This window comes from Topomyia yanbarensis, chromosome 3, assembly GCF_030247195.1.
Source record: "Topomyia yanbarensis strain Yona2022 chromosome 3, ASM3024719v1, whole genome shotgun sequence".
In the NCBI taxonomy this organism is placed as follows: Eukaryota; Metazoa; Arthropoda; class Insecta; order Diptera; family Culicidae; genus Topomyia; species Topomyia yanbarensis.
In genome coordinates, this window is record NC_080672.1 from 61124746 (window position 1) to 61145914 (window position 21169).

The window sequence follows — 21169 nt, forward strand, 5'->3', positions numbered from 1 at the left end:
TGCAGTCAAAAATACAATTTTCTTTTTGAATATGATTCTAAACGCCATTTTAAATCGAAATGCTCTTAACAAAAATTTTCTAAAATGTTGTAGTTCTCGAGATATTTTAACTTTTGTTTTAACAACAAAATTATTTTATTTTATTACGACCTTTTCATAAGTTAGTCGCGTTTCTTTATCAACAATAATAGGTTTTTCAAAAGGCCCGTAAACTTTCGTGCAACTTTCTCTTTGACACCAAGGCGATATTGTTTTTAAAGTTACATGAAAACAACCAACATATGATTCAGCTATATAGTTTAATCAACAGACCCTATGGTTGAAATATATTTTGGTTGCTTTCATGTAACTTTCAAATGGTTTACAATATCGCCTTGATGTCAAAGAGAAAGTTGCACGAAAGTTTACGGGCCTTTTGAAAAACCTATTATTGTTGATGGAGAAACGCGACTAACTTATGCAAAGGTCGTAATAAAACCAAATAATTGTGTTGTTAAAACAAAAGTTAAAATATCTCGAGAACTACTACATTTTAGAAAATTTTTGTTAAGAGCTTTTCGATTTAAAATGGCGTTTAGAATCATATTCAAAAAGAAAATTGTATTTTTGATAGTAAGAATTATAAAAAAATGTCAAAAGTTGTTGTTAGGAAAACTTTTTCATTGAAAGCTTCTCCATGATCCAAATACACTAAAAAGGTTGCTTTTACGTCTTTAAAACGATAAACATAATTTTTTGACATTTTTTGATGGGTAACGCGAATAACTTTTAAAAAGAGCATAATTACACGAATTAATTGTTTTTGAAGTAGCAAAATTTCAAATATCTCGAAAACTATCGCATTTTGGAAGATTTTTGTTAAATGCATTTTGATTTTAAATGGTGCTTAGAATTATATTCTGTAATAAAATTACAATTTTGTATGTCAATTAGTATGAAATTTAAAAACATGTACGAAGTTATTGTTAGAAAAACTTTTTTACCGATTTTTTCTCCATCATGCAATCACAATCAAAATGTTTCTTTTCTCTTTAGGTTTTTGGTAACAAAATATAAAAAATTTAAAAACATGGGTTTTTTTCGCAATTTAAATTTTTATCATATATTTTTGTTTTTTTGAAAAATGACAACATTTTTTTCAGTGTATATTTTTTTGGACAGTATTCATTCCCTGTAACTTGTTCTCAGATAGTTTTGCTGTATAAAATACAGTAATCGAGCAAAAAAAAATTGAAATTCATGCACGTAGAAACGTTTACGCCCTTTTGAAAAATTACTCTTGTATCAAAATATTCCAATTGCCAGAGAATACCATGGAGATTCATACAGCGAAGACACCTGCAAAGTTTCGTTCGAATCGACGATGGTCATATTTTGCGGTCGGCCGGTTTCTCATGGAATCCCTCATTACTATAAATCCATTTCTTCGTGGATTCATGTTGGAGTAATGTTCTTTCTGAATTAGTAATGTAATTTGTGTTCCGACTTCGTCTCATCAGAAGCTGACATTAACTTAGTGCTAAGCTTGCGCCGGATTTATGCTAGTTCCAAAAAACGAAAACCGTTTGTGTTTCTGAGCAAATCCCTAATCCTGCATGATGTCCCGCAACAAAAGCAATTATGATTATCTACATATTTTCCCATCAACATCTTTGTGAATACTAGCGGTAGTTTGGTCATCATGCAAATGACAATTTGTTCACTCGCGTAGCAGTTGCCATCTGTTGATTTCAAAATAGTCCCTTTTGTGATTAGTGGGTAACGGAATGCATCCCACTGAGTCACTAGATGCGCAAACTGTGGACGAACGAAGAAGCAGGAACTTCTAAGTGCCATGTAGGATTCTCACCCGGGAACGAGGATCGCAAATTTTCGTGAAGGCTTCTGGATTTGGTCCAACAAATTGATCTAGGAAATTGTTTTACATAGATAAAACTGCTCCTGGAAAGCTTTGCGAGCAAAGCCGTCATCATTTACTGTTGACCAGCATGCGTTCGCGAAACCAGGTTACTTTGCTTCATTTTCCATGCAAGCAAAATGTCTCATAGCTGAAGACGGCCTACTATCGACGATCGAGCGGTAGGTGAAGCAATTTTTCCAATGCTTACCGGTAATACTCGACAACTTATATTGCCGGATATATATATCCAGACGCGGAAGCTGTTTAAAATCGTCCATTATAGTCCTTTAAATTAAACGTTGGATTTTAATGCTGTTCATACAAAACGTGTTGATGTACTTGTTACCACTTAGTTTGACGCCATTTTATCAAATTGAATGAGCATGTAACATGTGTTACGAAATAAAGTCAAGAGCCGATAATAAATGAAACGTTTCAACGATTAGTGAAATATTTCCAAAACAACACTGAAGAATAATGACCGAAATTTAACTTGGACAGGCCTCATATTGCAATTGCAGTAACTGTTGCAATGCCATGGTCCATATTGGCCGTCGGTGTTATGTCATAATTAGATGTTTGACGACTGGTTACGGAGCATTCACTGATATTTACGGCTTTCTCAGTCTATTATACTTAAGCAAACGATATATTTATAGATTGTTTGCTTAAGCATAATAGACTGAGAAAGCCGTAAATATCAGTGGATGTTATGTCAGTTTGGTCAATGACGTTTAGCTGTCCTATCCGAATAAACCGGACGTTTTTTTCCAAGCACCGGAAATTACAATTAAAATCCTGAATCCGATTCGTCCGCTCCCGATCCTCGGCCCAAGCCACCAAAACACAAAACCCGAATAAGTTCTCCGCACACCCGGTTTTTTCAATTATTCACACATTCTATTAGCCATTAGTTTCAATTATTTTCAATTTTCTATCCCATAACATATCCGGGTTGAAAATGATTGCCGAACCGAGTGGACCCATCCGGAAATGGGAACCAATCGGTGTGTCTGTGCGAGTACCACCGAACCATGTGGGTGGCGGTCAATGCTTCAATCCAATACCACATCCAATAAAACAACACAAATTTTCCAACGACACCCACACTGCGTGCCATCTCGCGAAAATATAGGGGTGGACAGTACGCCAACTCTTCGGGTGACCTTATTTATTTAACCACCCACCAGCGCCCGTTGAAATAGTTAATATTTAATGGGACGTTGTATGTGCTAGAGATGAGTAGATCTATTTTCCGTCGGAGTGCGAAATTTTATTCGTTCATTCATCTTGCGGCTTGGAAAACTTTTTTTTTTCTGTCGCATTATAGTACTCCCCAGTTTTCAAGGGTGGGTGAACGAACTCAGCTGGTTGTTTTGGAAGGGGCGGAAATAGCAGCTGTCAGGGGGGAGGAATTTCGGAATTGCATGTGGCCGTCGTCCTTGCCTCACCACGTTCGGTTTGGCGCTTGTGGTGGATATAAATTTTTCAACAAACTTCGTCTTCTTATTCCGTCGAGTGGAACAAACGAAAATACAAAAAAAAAAACGCCGACAACATCAATGGCAAGAACAAGCCCACTGGGAGTTGAGAGTTGATTTGTTTTTAGGTTTACGAGGGCCTTGGGTCGTTCATATATATATAATTCAGCTGGCATTGAGAATCGGTATGAATGTGCTCTCGGCAGCCACAGACAGCCATGTTGAAAGATTCAATCCAGATAGCCCCAGGAGCGGAAGATGAATCGGTTTGGTAATGGGCATTCGGGAGAAGGATGTTACTGGTTTGGGATTTATGGGAATTGCATTTTCGAATCAATTCAGAGTGTCTCGATGAGGACATAGCAGTGGTTCTGGTTTATTTAAAAAAAAATCAAGAACAATGTTATGAGCAATGCATTGCAGTAGATTGAGTTGAGTCTGGAAGATGGACGGGAAAATGGAACCGATTCCGAGGGAATAATTCCGGTAATAAGATAAAAATGCTCTAATAGCAAGACGGTTAATACTAAAACGGTCCCAACAAAAATTCCCTAAACGGCAATACCAACACATTCAAATCCTCTCTGCGTCCCACACATGTTTCATCAATTCTTATACAATAAATATTGAAGCGTTGGATTGTTTATAAGTGTGTAGTATTTCGGCGATCGTTGTATTGCGCATCAAGCAAAGCGAACACAATGTGGATAAAGACGAGATTCGATTTTCACTACAAGACACATTCCGTATTTGAAAATCGGCTCACACTCGGCTAGCTTCAAAGCACAGTCAGTAAAAAAAATCGACTCGGAATAGTGGTGGGGTATTTCGGCCGGTGTTAAATTGAAATTTCTTTTCTATCCCGGACGTCAACAGCAAGGTAGTGATTGCACAAGACATAAACAGTTCTTCCCGTCATGTACGGGAAGCAAGACCTATGGTTTGGATCCACGTATCTGAACCGAGTGTCCAGATCCACTTGTCTGGATCTAAACACGAAGTCTGGACCTGGTTCAGGTCCGGACCTGGTAAGGGGAAAAAAAGATGAGCTAGAACCGGATCCGAGAACTGGTCCGGACCCGGCAGCTGGTTCGGATCCGGGAACGAATCCGGATCCAGGAGGGCCGAATCCGGGAACTGATTCGGATCCGGAAACTGCCTAAAATGTTTCGGTAAATTCTTTGCGGTATACTTGGATTTCACACTGATATATTCCTAACCATAGGAATAACTTTGCGGCTGGTTTCATCCTCCAGCAGGGAGGAACACGAACACCTCTGAGATGATCAATTCAAATGCCTGCCCCTCAGTGGTGATCTTTTTGCAGGCCGTTCCGGTCATTTTTCCGCTTAAAGGCCTTTGAGCTATTTCTACCTGTTCACATATTAGGTACAAGTATTATCATTTCTCAATCGCTGCATCGTTTCATAAAAAATCGGGATTTTTCCATTTTGTCAAAATCTCTGACTTCTCAAATACAGGGTGAGTGCTTTTTTAGTATTTATTCCGTCATTTTATTCCGTTCAGTGTGATTGCTATTCAAAATCTTCGCTCATTTAATCAAGAAGCCCTCGAAATATCCAATTCCGTGCTTCAGCAGATCCGCACATGGCAAAATCAAATCTGTGACTACTCCGTCAATCTCAACTTTATGGTCAGGCGTGTAGACATGACCGTCCTTCATTTAAGGCTTGTCGCTGACAACGTTGTTCGACAACCATTTTACCATCGGTAGGTTTTTTTCAGGAGAGTTCAGTCTTGTGCAGGCCTGTAACCTGTAGCAAAAGAATAATTTTAGCAAGAAAAAGAATCTACGGGGATTATAATAAATAGTCAGAGGATAGAAACGCCAAAATGTGATTAGCTATCTACACTTCATGCTTCCGATTTCCTTCAAAGTATGTGTAAACACCTTTATCGGCAATAGATCACAAAAGCATCTTTGTTTCACTTGCATGTGCCAAAAGGTGAGCAATGTTATGCGACATAGCCGCAATATCGTGACGGCACTTGAACTGGTAATCTATTGATATGCATGGTAAACATCAATCCACCAACCTGGTCACAGCTCAATAAAAAAAAATTATGCACACCTCAAAGATATTTCCACCTCGAAAAAAGTTCCTATTCAAAACTTGAGCTTAGTCGGACTTGACTAAAGAACACTTGAACACTTTGAAACAAATCGAATTTGAAACGTCAAACTTTTGGAATAACTTTGAAAGAAAATATTGCTCAAAATTTGATTTTTTGGGACTTAATTCTATTATTTAATTCTAAAATATTTGGCATCATTCCCACACCCAAGTCTCAACTCAACTCAAAAAATCACTAAATTACATAAAGGCAATCTTCGAACTTTTTTTTCAAGTGACGCTAAATCTTGACGTTTGGTAACGTTCTTAGACATTTGGCACGAGAAGTACGAAATCAATTTTTCAAATTTAATGTGTTTTTTCACGTTGAAAATTTGGAACTTTGACCTTTATGCGCGACCCCTTAATCATATCCGATTGAGCTGAAATTTTGTACCCTCGGTTCATTTCGAGGTGCTAAAGTTTTTGGGGTGATATTCGATTCGACTTTTTCGCATACATACCATTGGCACTTTAACATACAGTCTTCTGAATAGATACTCCATCCGTTGTCTTCAAACAACTAGCGTCAACTGGTTCACAGAAATACAATTCAAAATTTCCAGCTCGAATTCACTAGACATGAGCGAAAGTTTAACTTGAACGAACTTTGGTTTATTCCTCTGGAAATCGTGGTTTTCCGTATTTTTACAAGTTTCCAACTATCAGATATAAACGTAGCGGTTGGTGAAGATATTCAAATAAATTCTTCCTATTGTTGTATGATAGAGGCCGGTTTAATACCCTAATAAATTGTCTTCTCAATAAACCTATCTACGCGAACATCCTCCGTGCGTCAACTGATTTCACAAAGTCCCCCCCCCCCCCCCCCAAGAAATGCTCCGTCCATAACCAAAATTTTACAAAACTATGGTGTTCTATTGGTCCATATTTTTGTCTGGCCGGAAATAGGCTAGTCAATTTCTGGTTTCGCTTTGGAAAGATTTTACGAAAATCGCAGCGCTTTGGACAGGGCCGGCGGAACACCTTTTTCCCGAGTGGGTAATAAGATTCGAAGTGATTTCTCCTCTTACTGACGAAAGTTCTGTACGTTTGACCGACGGCTCAGCGAAAATGTGTTTGTTGAATACTACACTCAAAATCCAACGGGCATGTTTCTATTACTTTTGGGTAAGATTCTATTGCCTTTTTGGTAACAGACCACGAATTTGCGCATTGCGGTATTGAACTCATATTACCGCAAAAGTAGTAAACGGTGGAATAACGATGTAGGATAATTCGGTCAATTTCTATAATAGTATTAGTATCGAGTCATATCAGCCGGAGTTCTGGCGGATTTCTACCCAAATTCAGGCCGGAATCTGCACCAATTTTAGCAGAAATAGGCGGAATTATAGATTTTTTATAGAATAGTGAAAGAAAAATTTTAGGCAGTTTTCGGATCCGGCCTAGTTTCCGGATCCGACACAGCTTCCGATCTGAACCAGTTCCTAAATTTGGACCTCCCGGATCTGGATCTTTTTCCGGATCTGGACCAATTCCCGATCCGGACCAATTTCCGCATCCGGACAAGTTCCAGAAAACTGGACCAATACCCGGTAATGGACCAGTCCCTGGATCTAGCCCATCCCCTTTTCCCCTTACCAGGTCAGGACTTGAATCAGGCCCAGATTTGGTGCTTAGATCTAGACAAGAGTCTGGATCCGGACTCTCGGATCGGATACGTAGATCCAAACTATATATCTTGCTTTCCGTGCATGACGGGAAGGACTGTTAATGTTTTGTGCAGTCGCTACCTTGCTGTTGACGTTCGTGATAGAAAAAAAGTTCAATTTAACACCGACCGAAATACCCCACCACTATTCCGAGTCGGCTTTTTTCTGACTGTTCTTTGAAGCTAGCTGAGTGTGAGCCGATGGGTATCTCCGGCGACCAATATCCTTTCAGGCTTAGTGGACGTCGATTTGAATATTTCTCCGATGGCAAAAATAATACCAATAAGTTTCATTTTCGATACAAAATATATCAAATACAACCGGCATACGGATGGTCTACTACAAGCCATTTAACGTCATCGATAAATCGCGTGCTCTAACTAAACAACACTCGACCGTGTACGAAAAAGTATTTTGTCTGCGTACCCCCGCGGGGAGTAGAGATTGATTGTGTAGTCTCCGAGAAAGGCCTTGATTGCGAAATAGGGGGTGGCTCCTTCCAGATCCCTGTGCTTCAGTCAATGTAAATTCTGGTATGCAAGCAATTGTGCTCAGTAAAAATCGAGGAGCATTAGAGAACTTATTTTCTATTAGCCTCATTTCGAGCCTTTCGCCGGATTTGTTCTTCCAAAATTTGCTCTTTTGAACGGCGCTCGTCTACTTGTTCGCCTTTTTGTAACCCGGGGCATGAACTGAAGAACCCATTGTAGAAATAAGGCATGGTGTGGAAAATGCGGAGAGGATCAAGACATTGGCTCCTGGTCTCGGAAAGTCCACATGGGACATCCAAAGTGTCAAGTGTCTCAATATTTCAGTTATATTATTTTTCTAGGTTTACTTCCGATGTAGATCTTCCTCAATTTTAGCATTATTCGCCGTGGCCGAAAACAATATTGAGGAGCGTTTTAGGGATCAAAACGTGCTATTATTTCAATCAGATTAGCCTTTGCTCGGTACCAGGTATTATTGCTTGTTAAATCCGAATCATAGGCAAAGATTTATTGATATTCTTTCCATATACATCGCACCTCAACTGGTTCGAGAAGATTTCAACTCCCACGGCATGTCATGGGGTTGTCTTCAAGCTGATAACCGATCTATCTTTCTGCATGATATTCACGACAATTTCAGTATGACTATCTTGAATACAGTAGAAATGACACGAATGCCTACCAGCGCAGCCAAGTGCGTTAGATTTATCGTTGTACTCTACCTCATTAGTGTGCACATGGATTGAAAGAACTACGCGTCCACTATATCCGAAATAATCGAATAAAAATGAGAAATTCCTCCGGTGGCAGTGTGCAACGTTTTGACTGGCTTGTTTTTCTACACTGAGAACAAAGGTCAGACAAAAACGAACACCTGGCGCGAACAATCGTGGACGGTTTCCCACGCCGTTGTGGGCAGAGAGTGCTCAGAATTGTATGCGAAAAGGTCCTATAAGGACTTTTTGAACGTCAGATCGCCCAAATTTTTCCGAATATACGCGACGTTAGAAACGCAAATAAAAAACTTGATGCAAACTGAAAAATGCGGTTATTGGCACCGGTTCGTCAACGGATTAAGGAGAGAAACAATATTTCGTCTAGCAGCTGGGCCCTACGTCGTGTACTCGATTCGACCTTTGATAGGAATACACGGAACTAAGAATTCTTTATCGGCGACAACAGCATTCCACGTAAATTCACATTCAAATGATAGACGTTTCGCGATAAAATTATAATAATGTAAACAAACGTAATAATTGTTCCTCAAACACACAAATTTATCTGACAGAAAAGATACTCGCGCTAAGCATTTTCCCCACAAAACTTATGGTTTTATATTTACCTACGACCATGTCCACAGTTCCAATTTTCGCGGAGAGAATATGGGCGATCCTAGATTCTATATATTGAAATCATTCCGGATTGCCTAATACAAATATTAGTTTGAGTTCGTTCGCCTCGATCTATTCCGGGTATTAAGAAAAGTGACACTTAGATTAGAATGGTAATGAGAAGTCGGACACTTAGGCATTAGAAGGTAATATTTGTGAAACGTCGCGCAGCTTTAACAAATTTTTCAGTTAGATTTAGTGTTAGAGAACGCTCTAAAATTGGTAAATGTTGTGGGATAATGTAAGTTCAGGAATCCCAAAGGCATCAACCAACCTTGGTTAAAAAGGATGGATGAACGTCGTGACTTGCTTTGAGTGGCATCTCGGGTCATGTCCAATCATTATACGTTGAATGCGCATCTCAGGCGCATTGGGGTCGTAAAGAGCGTTCTCTGCGCTTGCAGTGACGGCTATCGTGACATTAAACACATTGTCCGGTCGTGCGCTTAGTGTTTTTCACACCAAAAAAACTAAATTTTACCGTTGAGGTATTTCGAAACATACCACAATCTAACAAAACGTAATTGACGAAATGACGAAATATAACCGTGTTCTGTTTAATTTTACATGAAAGATGTACTTTCCAAGCGCAGTGCCATAAAATTACACATTTTAAACAAACGCCGTATGTGGAGTAAAATTACGTGACTCGCAAAATTCAACGACATGTTAAATTAAAATCAAATGTAGAACTATTTCATTGTTAATGCTCGTATAGTCATGGTCAAGAGACGCAAATTTACACGATTTTTTCTAGTTGTGTAGTGCCAGATCTGCGTTAAACGAATCCCTTCGGCCTGGTTCTAGTCCGAGATATGCTGGCTATTCTTTAAATTTATTTATATCTACTATTTTGGTTGACTTACTAACAGGTACCTGCAAATGTGATCCCAAGAGTTCCAAGCGGATCCAAGGAGGCCAGTTGGCGATCCGGTTCACGATGTCCTAATAGTGATCTTCCGTTTGCCACAAAGCTACAAGTTAAATTTCTTTTTTTCCTTGTCATTTTTCTCTGATTGTTCTCTGATACGGTCTCTGCTACTGATGTTGGGATCAACAATCTTTTGCCTTCCTTATACAAAGTCTACTGATTGTCTAGTGATTGTTTCTCCTTGCTTCAATTTCTAATCAAATTGTTACAAATTGTTTATATTGTCCTTAAAAATATTTCTAACTGCATCCAGTAGTCTGAATAAAATTGTATATTAATTTTTTTTGTCTATCGATCTGAACTCATTGTTTAAAGATATAGATGTGTCAAAAAGTATTTCCATGAGTATAAATATAATAAATAATTTCAAATGCCAAACAAATCCTAATTATTCTCAAGAAATTTAAATTGTAAAGCAAAGAAATTTGTATCTGAATAAAAATATGCAATCGTTTTACATCGAGGATTTCCACCGCAAGAATTTTGTGCCAAAAAAAAGCACATGCGTGATTAATATCAGGTTTTGATTTGTTCCAAACTTTCGAGTGGGTAATTCCCCCCTCGGTAATTTTCGAGTGGGTAGTACTACCCACGCTTTCCGCCGGCCCTGGCTTTGGAAAGATTTTACGGTGTTTTTTCATAAAAATGTACATACTTCATAAAATTGGTCGATCGCAAGGGACTTAAAACTGAGACTTGGCGCCAGAAAATCACGCTACGAAAAGCCCTTTCTGTGTCGAGCAGTGCAATCGTACAGAATTTGCGATTGGCATATTCACAAAACTCACGGTTTAAAATAACGCTCATTACAAGGGGCAGATAACTCATCTTGGGGAATAAATTAATCCGTTCAAGACATTACTTTCATGGAAATATATAACTCACTGCGGATACTCCTCGAATTTCAAATTCCGGTATCTCAAAAACTACACGGCTGGTTTGAGTAGATTGAAAGAGACATGATTGTGTTGAGTTTTGCAAACAAATATATCTTTAGAAAATTATTTACGTTTGATCTGCATCAGGAAAAAGTAGTACGAAATTAAATGTTATAATAGTACATTAACATGCCCTAAAATGGGTAAGATGAACTGCCATGGATGGATTTGCAAATGACCCAGATTTTAGTGAATATTCAAAAGATCAAATACTTTAATATGTATAATTCTGAAACTACTTTTTCGGAAATTTATAACGCTTCGTGCAAATGAGTTACCAAAATTGGTTCATATCGTCAAAAAACTGGTAATTTCTACGTCCGCAATTTTCCAAGCATGATAATACACCGATGATGAAGTAAACCTGCTAGCAGATACAATGACAAACACGATTACGCCCGTGTTGGTGCAATCATGAATCGGTCACGTCCTCGATCATAGCAACCTAGGCCCATGCATTCAGTTGCACCAATAAAAAACCTGTTTTAATCCACCTAGAGGTGCAATTGTGACTTTCTCATTTCTCCAAACTATGATTTAATAGCTGGTTCGTACAATATAACATTATGGAAATGTCTTTCATTATTATTACACTTGGTAAGTATACCTATATAAGAGCACCTATTTGCATTCATCGCAGTATCGGTTTGAATCGGAGTTTTCTATGTGATCGCACTCCACAACCCGTAACTCCGGAGCCGGAAGTCGGATGGAGATGGAATTTAATATCAGTTTCCGGGGACGCAACACCTTTCATTTGAGACTAAGTTTATCAAATCGGTCTAGCCATTTTCGAGAAACCAATATAACCGTTATTCTGAATTTGGATGCTTCCGGATTCGTCGATGGTGGCCAGTGTGGCCAAAGAGACTTTGAATGACTGTTGGTGACCTAGATCTACAAATTCAACAGTTGTGTTTACATTTTGGAAAAAAATTCACCTATTTACATTCATCGCAGAATTCGTTAGAATTGGGATTTGCTGCGTGATCGTACGTATCACCCTGTAATTCAGGAACCAGAATTCGGATCCACACAAATTTCAACAGCAGCTTATGGACCTTTCGTTTAAAATCAAGTTTGTCAAAATTCGTTCAGAAAATTCCGAGAATGTTCCGATGTGGACAAATCAACAAATTTTGTTTTGTAACCATACTCTTCAACTCGTAATCCGGAACAAGATGTCAGATGAAAATGAAATTCAATAGCAACCTATGGGAATATTATACCTTTCATTTGAATCTTAGTTTGTAAAAATCGGTTCAGCCATCTCCGAGAAACCGATGTGGACATTTTGTTAACAAATCCGCACATACACACACATACATACATACATACATACATACATACATACATACATACATACATACATACATACATACATATATACATACATACATACATACATACATGCATACATACATACATACATACATACATACATACATACATACATACATACATACATACATACATACATACATACATACATACATACATACATACATACATACATACATACATACATACATACATACATACATACATACATACATACATACATACATACATACATACATACACACATACACACAGATATTTTGCGATCTCGGCGAACTGAGTCGAATGTTATATGAGACTCGGCCCTCCGGGCCTCGATTAGAAAGTCGGTTTTTGGAGCAATTGCGTAACCTTTCTATACAAGAAAGGCAAAAGAATAATATTTAATTAGCTTAATAAGCATGAGTTCAATGTTATCTTCATGTGATTATAGTTTGGAAAGGTTGGTGGAATGGGTTTGAACGTGTAGGGAATGGGGGGTTAGTAGAGTGGGAGTGGAGGATGCGTCAGAAATCCATCATCTTATTTCGGTATACGGGGTGGATGAAGGAAATGCGGGCATGAGGGTGGTCCAAGAGGAGGGAAGTGATGAAGGAGGAAGGTGTAAGAGCAAGACGGGGGGGGGAGGGGCGGCGACGCAATACTCAACTGCATATTTTGCCTTCCATTTGAGACTTGGTTTGAGAAAATCGGTTCAGTCTTCACCGATGAACCGATGTGACTTTAATTGTGGAATATGCCCGGAATTCCGGACTTCCGGAATCGTCGATAGTGGACAATATATCCAAAGAATGTTTGATTGGCAAGCAGTGATCTAGATCTGCGATTAAAAGTAATTTGGTGACCATTTCAATAGTTTTTAGCCTCTGAGGTATTACGATTGTACCGATTTATATGGGAAATTCCAGTGTATCCTTACTAACACCCCTGTAACTCCGGAAGTAAGAGTCAGAACCGAATGAAATTCAGCAGCAGTCAATGGCATTACTGTATCTTTCATTTGAAATCAAGTTTGTAAAAATCGGTACAGAATTCGTTGTGGAATGGGTGTGATATTAGCTTAGGAACTTGGCGGGTTCCACGGGGGCGTCATGAACCGTCATAGGTGGCCAATGTGGTCAAAGCTGCTTTGATTGACCATTAGTGATCCAGACCCCCAAAATAGAGTAATGTTACATCTATTTTAATATGTTTTACATCATTTGAACATCATGATGTTACCAGTTTATATGGGAATTTGCTGTGTGACCGCACTCTTCAACCCGTAACTCCGGAACCGGAAGTCGGATCAACTAAAAATTCAATAGCAGCTTATGGGCGTTATACCTTTCAGATGAAACTAAGTTTGCGAAAATCGGTTCAGCCATCTCTGAGAAAATTGTGTGAGTTTAAATGACACACACACACATATACACACACATACACACACATACATACACACACACACAGACATTTGCCGATCTCGACGAACTGAATCGAATGGTGTATGACACTCGGCCCTCCGGGCCTCGGTTAAAACGTCGATTTTTACAGTGATTGCATAGCCTTTCTTTATATGAGAAAGGCAAAAAAATAACGGTAATATCCACTAGACACTACATTCCATAGTGGCATGAACGAGAACTCTAATAATACGTGGGAATTCACCCTCTTCTAACATGGAAATTAAGCATCATTGTCGCGGTTCGCGCGATCGTTCAAGAACACAACGAATATGTAAATGGCCATTCAGTTACAAAATCGAATTTATACACGCGAAGTCACATACGTGCTGGCACATGCGACAAACAGGTGAGCATACAAACGCTTGAGCCTTTCACGATAATTCACGCTGGCGATCTCGTTAACTTGATAATACCACGGTGATAAATAGGGACTCAGTTTTGATACCGAAATATCGGTACTGAAAAAACCGGTAAGTATCGATGTTTTCGGTAAAATGCAAAATTTTTGCTAGCTAATATATCTAGCATAGAGCTGAAACTTGACGAGAACCAAAAGGTAGAAATGTATCCGTAATAACGGTAATCAATATAAACAAACAATAAATCGCTATAATAAAGTTGTCGTTATTGGTCTCCGGTTCTCCAACCCACACTGGTCACATAGAATTATATGTAGGCAAGGCTCTCATGAGCGACATGCAGTTTGCAGAGGCAGTTTGGGATGGGAACTCCAATTTGAAACGATCACAAGCCCACATAAAGCAAATGTAATGATTGCGTCGCCTTAAAAAATTGTAAAAATTTTAGATATTGATTTTGTTTGTTCAGTTATCCGTGCAGTTAAACTTTCTCATTTCTTGCAGGCGTGTAGTTGCAAACTTGCAAGTTACGAATTGGAAACTATTATTACCGTACAGTATACCTTGGTGGGGACATATTTTACGCCTGATGAAACCTTGTAATATAAGGGCATGTTTCAAAGTATCGATCAGCAAGGTAGGTGGCATTATAAGTTTGATGTTAGCAACTGTCGTTTCCCTGAAACTATAATATTCCAAAACTATTTGGTCGAACAAAATTAGAATGATCTTGAATTTAAATTCAGAGTACCTACAACAAGCGGAAAATAACGGATATGATTTTTTTGGGAATATTTCATAAGCGATGCTCGAATTAGTTTCCCTTTTTCGCAATGTACCGATACAACTTGTTTGCGGCCTAAGTTACGTCCGTATGCGATGTACAGTTTAATCAAAGACAAATAATAAAGACGTAAAACGTAAGAAGAACGTCTTGAAATTATGTGGCTCATTTCACATTCGAATGAGTGTTCCCGGTCCCTTCAGATTTGACCTCACTCACCGCTTGATGACGCCCCAGTATGACGTGTCTGGTGCGATGGGCTCAAAAACAACGCAGGCCTAGATGCAGTTTCTATGGCGAAAGATGGGTGAGATGTGCCAGAAAATTTCCGTTGGTACTCTTGCATCGTTTTCTAGAGAAGTTGAATAGGTAAGTATAATTATTTAAATTAATTTAATCTTTTAGTGTTATCTAATATGACTATAATTATAGTCAATATACGATGGTCACAGCAGGTGAAAATTCATGAGTACAACATTCTACTGTATGGCGATCTGAGGCTGTCTGTGAAGATTTGGAATTCAACTTCTGAGATACGAAACGATCACTTAATTCAGAAGAGTCGATTCATGTCGATGTTTATAACTAATTCCATTGATCAAACCGTCTCAGAACCTGGAACTATCGGTAAAAATATTTTCGCCAAACCGGAAACTACTGCCAAGATCTTGTCTGCTGTTAATCATTCAGTACGCATTCTACCTCAAACGAAGTTTCTTCCTTATTCGGTTGACGTTGGATGCAAAGCACGGATGCCCTGCTGATGATGTCCTTAGTGCATGAAAGGATTCACGTAACGTTTGATTGGGCTAGGCATTAGCGTACTGAGAGCGGTCAGAGTGCTAGTTCATCATCCACTGTAAGCTATGTGACGATCAAGGTTGCTACTGGTAGTATTGTTGGTGCCATTACGGAACCGATAAATGGAGCTGCGATACTGGCTGCCCTCACCGGACAAGAAATGCCACACAACGTGAGGACACGACGCCGAAATATTTCGAACAGGAAAACCATCGGAACCAATTCCGTACAAGGTATTGTGATAGCCACTGATTGTTGGCGTTCACAGTTCAAGAAATTCTAGTCGCCAGCCGGAATCGTTACACGATGATTGGTGCAATTTTGCTAAATTTTGGACACGGTAAGAGGTACCGAATCTTAAAACAATCTGTCCAAGTATGACTATGCCGGATTCATCGCAGGTTATACTGCGGACAAAGCGGAAAATGCCTCCGTCATCAATGGATTATATGGTGAGCAGAGATTCATAATCCCAGCTGCATCTATTTTGCTCCAGATTTTGCAAAGTAGGTCATTATAATTTTTTTTATTATTTCAGTGCTATCCCATCTCCACCTGCTAGTTCGTACAACAATAGACTTTGCCAGTGCCGAAGCTGTTCACCTGTACACAGCCTAGTGAAACCGACCGTATTACGATATCGCCGATGGGCTCTAGTCCAGTTCAATAGTGATTCTAGAAGATGGCGATGTGCCGAATCTGCCGGAATATGACGACCAATTAGAGCCGCCAGAATAAAATCTATGCTTTATGTAGTCTGTACGTATTACCTTATTCACACGAAAATTCCCAATGTACCCCATGTAGGCTATAGCAGGTTAAGTCTGGACTGAGTGCAAAATGCGAATAAAATAGACGAAGCTATTAGAAAGTTTCGCCATTTGAACGAATTATTACAACTAGTTTTCGATATAATGTTTTTAAATGCCGTTTCGTTCAGCCTAAGGCCGTGGTGTCTTTTATAGTACAGTGTCATCTTCAGTTAGGATCATGCATGACACTATGAAATATTTCTGAATAGGATAGAAAAATATAACAACATAAATACCAAAATATGTTACAAAAGCTGCAATCAATCAAATCATTGTTTATTTCACTAATAAAAGTTTCACGATCACTGCAAGTCTTATACTTTACTCATGTCTTCTTTTTGGTGTGAAATGAACGAATTTTCTTGTCATAGAATGGTACCGGTACCGTCTAAGATTTTTAGGTATGTGATCGCCTTCCGAATGGAAAGCAATGTACCAATCTAAACCTATAGTGTAGTCACATTGCGGAGAGCATCTTTAATCTATTGCATTCAGCAGATGCTGTAGCTGGAAACTTTCAGAATTTCTTCTACGATTCGTCTCTGTATATACGGAGATAGCACTTTGTCCCATACAAAATCGAACGACTGCGAGCGAATCTGGTTTAGAACATATTCCACCGAATGTGAAGACATTTGAAAGATATACTTGGTATCCCTGTTTAACACATTGCGGAACCGATTCGGAATTCTGAATGGAGTCATTATGGATTCCAACTAAAATTCAAAACCGATTCCGACTTAATCGGCTTCGGAAGCGGTTGTTGCATTTGAGCCGGAATCCATACTGACTCCATTCAGGATTCCGAATCAAACTCCGAATGGTTTGATCGGGCAAACTCTGGTAACATCAGTGAGTACAAGTGCCTGGTTTGCAGTTGACCTAAAATAATGAAATTATCAAATTATTAAATTATGATTTCCCTCTATCATGTGATACAAGGCAATCTTCTGTAGGATAATTTTTATTTCTCTTGTTCGGTTATTGTTTTTTTTTGCCTAGATACCTTTGAGTTTTTGCCTTTCTCATATAAAGAAAGGCTATGCAATCACTGTAAAAATCGACTTTTTAACCGAGGCCCGGAGGGCCGAGTATCATACACCATTCGATTCAGACCGTCGAGATCGGCAAATGTCTGTGTGTGTGTATGTATGTGTGTGTGTATGTGTGTGTGTCATTTAAACTCACACAATTTTCTCAGAGATGGCTGAACCGATTTTCGCAAACTTAGTTTCAACTGAAAGGTATAACGCTCCCATAAGCTGCTATTGAATTTTTAGTTGATCCGACTTCCGGTTCCGGAGTTACGGGTTGAAGAGTGCGGTCACACAGCAAATTCCCATATAAACTGGTACCACCATAATGTTCAAATGATGTAAAACATATTAAAATTGATGTAACATTACTCTAGTTTGCGGGTCTGGATCACTAATGATCAATCAAAGCAGCTTTGACCACATTGGCCACCTATGACGGTTCATGATGCCCTCGGGGAACCCGCCAAGTTCCTAAGCTAATATCACACCCATTCCACAACGAATTCTCTACCGATTTTTACGAACTTAATTTCAAATGAAAGATACAGTAATGCCATTGACTGCTGCTGAATTTCATTCGGTTCTGACTCTTGCTTCCGGAGTTACAGGGGTGTTTGTAAGGATACACTGGAATTTCCCATATAAATCGGTACAATCGTAATACCTCAGAGGCTAAAAACTATTGAAATGGTCACCAAATTACTTCTAATCGTAGATCTAGATCACTGATTGCCAATCAAACATTCTTTGAATATATTGTCCACTATCGACGATTCCGGAAGTCTGGAATTCCGGGCATATTACACAATTAAAGTCACATTGGTTCATCGGTGATGACTGAACCGATTTTCTCAAACCAAGTCTCAAATGGAAGGCAAAATATGCAGTTGAGTATTGCGTAGCCGCCCCTTCCCCCCCCCCCCTCCCCACCTTGCCCTTACACCTCCCTTCTTCATCACTCCCCTCTTCTTGGATCACCCTCACGCCTAGATTTCCTTCATCCACCCCGTATACCGAAATAAGATGAAGGATTTCTGACGCATCCTCCACACCCACTCTACTAAACCCCCATTCCCTACACGTTCAAACGCATTCCACCAACCTTTGCAAATTATAATCACATGAAGATAACATTGAACTCATGCTTATTAAGCTAATTAAATATTATTCTTTTGCCTTTCTTATATAGAAAGGTTATGCAATTGCTCCAAAAACCGACTTTCTAACCGAGGCCCGGAGGGCCGAGTCTCATATAACATTCGACTTAGTTCGCCGAGATCGCAAAATATCTGTGTGTATGTATGTGTGTATGTATGTATGTGTGTATGTGTATGTGTGTATGTATGTGTGTGTATGTGCGGATTTGTTAACAAAATGTCCACATCGGTTACTCGGAGATGGCTGAACCGATTTTTACAAACTAAGATTCAAATGAAAGGTATAATATTCCCATAGGTTGCCATTGAATTTCATCTTCAACCGACATCTTGTTCCGAATTACGAGTTGAAGAGTATGGTTACAAAACAAAATTTGTTGATTTTTCCAAATCGGTTTCTCGGAATTTTCTGAACCGATTTTGACAAACTTAATTTTAAATGAAAGGTCCATCAGCTGCTGTTGAATTTTGTGTGGATCCGAGTTCTGGTTCCTGAATTACAGGGTGATACGTACGATCACGCAGCAAATCCCGATTCTAATGAATTCTGCGATGAATGTAAAAAGGTGATTTTTTTCCAAAATGTAAACACAACTGTTGAATTTGTAGATCTAGGTCCCCAACAGTCATTCAAAGTCTCTTTGGCCACACTGGCCACCATCGACGGATCCGGAAGCATCCAAAGTCAGAATAACGGTTATATTGGTTTCTCGAAAATGGCCAGATTTGCTCAACTTAGTCTCAAATGAAAGGTGTTGCGTCCCCAGAAACTGATATTAAATTCCATCTCCATCCGACTTCCAGCACCGGAGTTACGGGTTGTGGAGGTCGATCACATAGAAAACTCCGATTCAAACCGATACCGCGATGAATGCAAAAAGGTGCTCTTATATATACTTACCAAGTGTAATAAGAATGAAAGACATTTCCATAAAGTTATATTGTACGAACCAGCTATTAAATCATAGTTTGGAGAAATGAGAAAGGCACAATTGCACCTCTAGGTGGATTAAAACAGGTTTTTCCTTAGATACTATTTATCGACTGAAAAATGAGTGCCCTTGATTGTATGTCAGCAAAACGTCATGAATGGGCTTGACATTTCGAGGGACCATGAGTTACTTAGGGGCCGTACACAAATGACGTAGCTTTTTTTCGGCGATTTTTGATCCCTCCCTCCCCCCTCGTAGCATTTGGTCACAAAATTCTAACCTCCCCCTCGTAAATAACGTAGCATTTACCTACCCCCTCCCCCTCGTCCCATGCAAAGCGCCCGGGTGATGAAAAAAATTACATGTTTTTCAATTATTTTAAATACATATCCTTTCAAAATGTTTGACGACTTTCATCAACATTTTCATTATAACAGCAAATTACGTGCAAAATAAGCCCATTTCATCACAAATATAGTGCTTTCGCATAGGCCTGCTAAAGCATAGTGCTTTCGCATAGGCCTGCTAAGCCAAGACAAGTTTTGGTTTCACTGTGTCTCATCGGCATAAACAGAACTTCTGCTCGAACGGGACATCACGTTTGATCAGTCGTACGATTGAAACACAAAGTGTGTTTTAGTTTTTAGGGATTTGCGTCAAGCCGGCGCTAATCTATTCCGACAATAAGTTAGTGTTGGTTTCTGATGAGGCGAAGCCGAAACGCAACACAGTATGAACAAATGTAGTGTTGATAGTTTTGTTTTGAATTTTATATGTCAAGGGGAGCATGAAGAGAAGTTCTCTCAATCCTGCAGCTGCCAATGATTCTAAGAAGCATACGTTCATCTAAATTACTAAATTTTGTTTGGTTGAATCCGAAGTGAAAATTTAATTCAGCTTCCAAACTAAGTCTACTAGTTAGCAACATTGGCTAACTAATGTAGCAAGTTAAATCCGCACACAAAATCTTTTCGTATTTTTGCGAACTTGAAATTGAAATTCTGCGAATAGTAAAATTTACCTCATGAAAAACCGCAGCAAAGTAACTTTTTTGAATTTAAATTCATTTCTCTTGGGAATGGAGGATCATTAAATTGTTATCTCTAAACAATGGATTTTAAACATAATGCTACGTCGCACAACTTCTGACCCTGCCCTCCCCCTCGTCACACTTCGTCACAAATTTGGTATACCCTCCCTACCCCCCAAAATGCTACGTCATTTATGCATGGCCCCTTATTGGCGAATCCATAATGAGCCATAAAATAAACGTTAGAGGCAAGGCCCTGGTTTAATATTTATCTGTAAAAGAACGAACCCCGATTTAGTACCTAGTAGTTTTGGATTCGACGGACATCGTCTCGAATGGCGCGATTTGTGATTTGTTGGCGGTGAGATGGGCTCTGATTTACGAATGGCAGGCAGGAAAACCGAACTGTTGTATTAAACCATTGTGCAGTGACTTGCGCTGAATTGTGTTCGAAAGGTGCTAGAAGAGAGAATCCTTCTTTTTAGCATCAGTATCAAACTATTCAGCTTTGCATCTACCAGCTATCGA

The 21169-nt window shown here is 39.1% G+C and overlaps 1 protein-coding gene and 1 long non-coding RNA gene across 5 annotated transcripts in view; one reads left to right on the plus strand and one right to left on the minus strand.

Annotated features, from left to right (window-relative positions):
- The window catches only part of LOC131688646 (beta-1-syntrophin), an 856448-nt gene that overhangs the window by 419770 nt on the left and 415509 nt on the right, over positions 1–21169 (minus strand). The gene's annotated exons all lie outside the window — the stretch shown is intronic.
- LOC131688648 (uncharacterized) lies at positions 15129–16428 on the plus strand. The gene is made up of 3 exons (XR_009305271.1): positions 15129–15241; positions 15305–16125; positions 16212–16428. It is a non-coding gene; the product is annotated as an uncharacterized LOC131688648 (long non-coding RNA).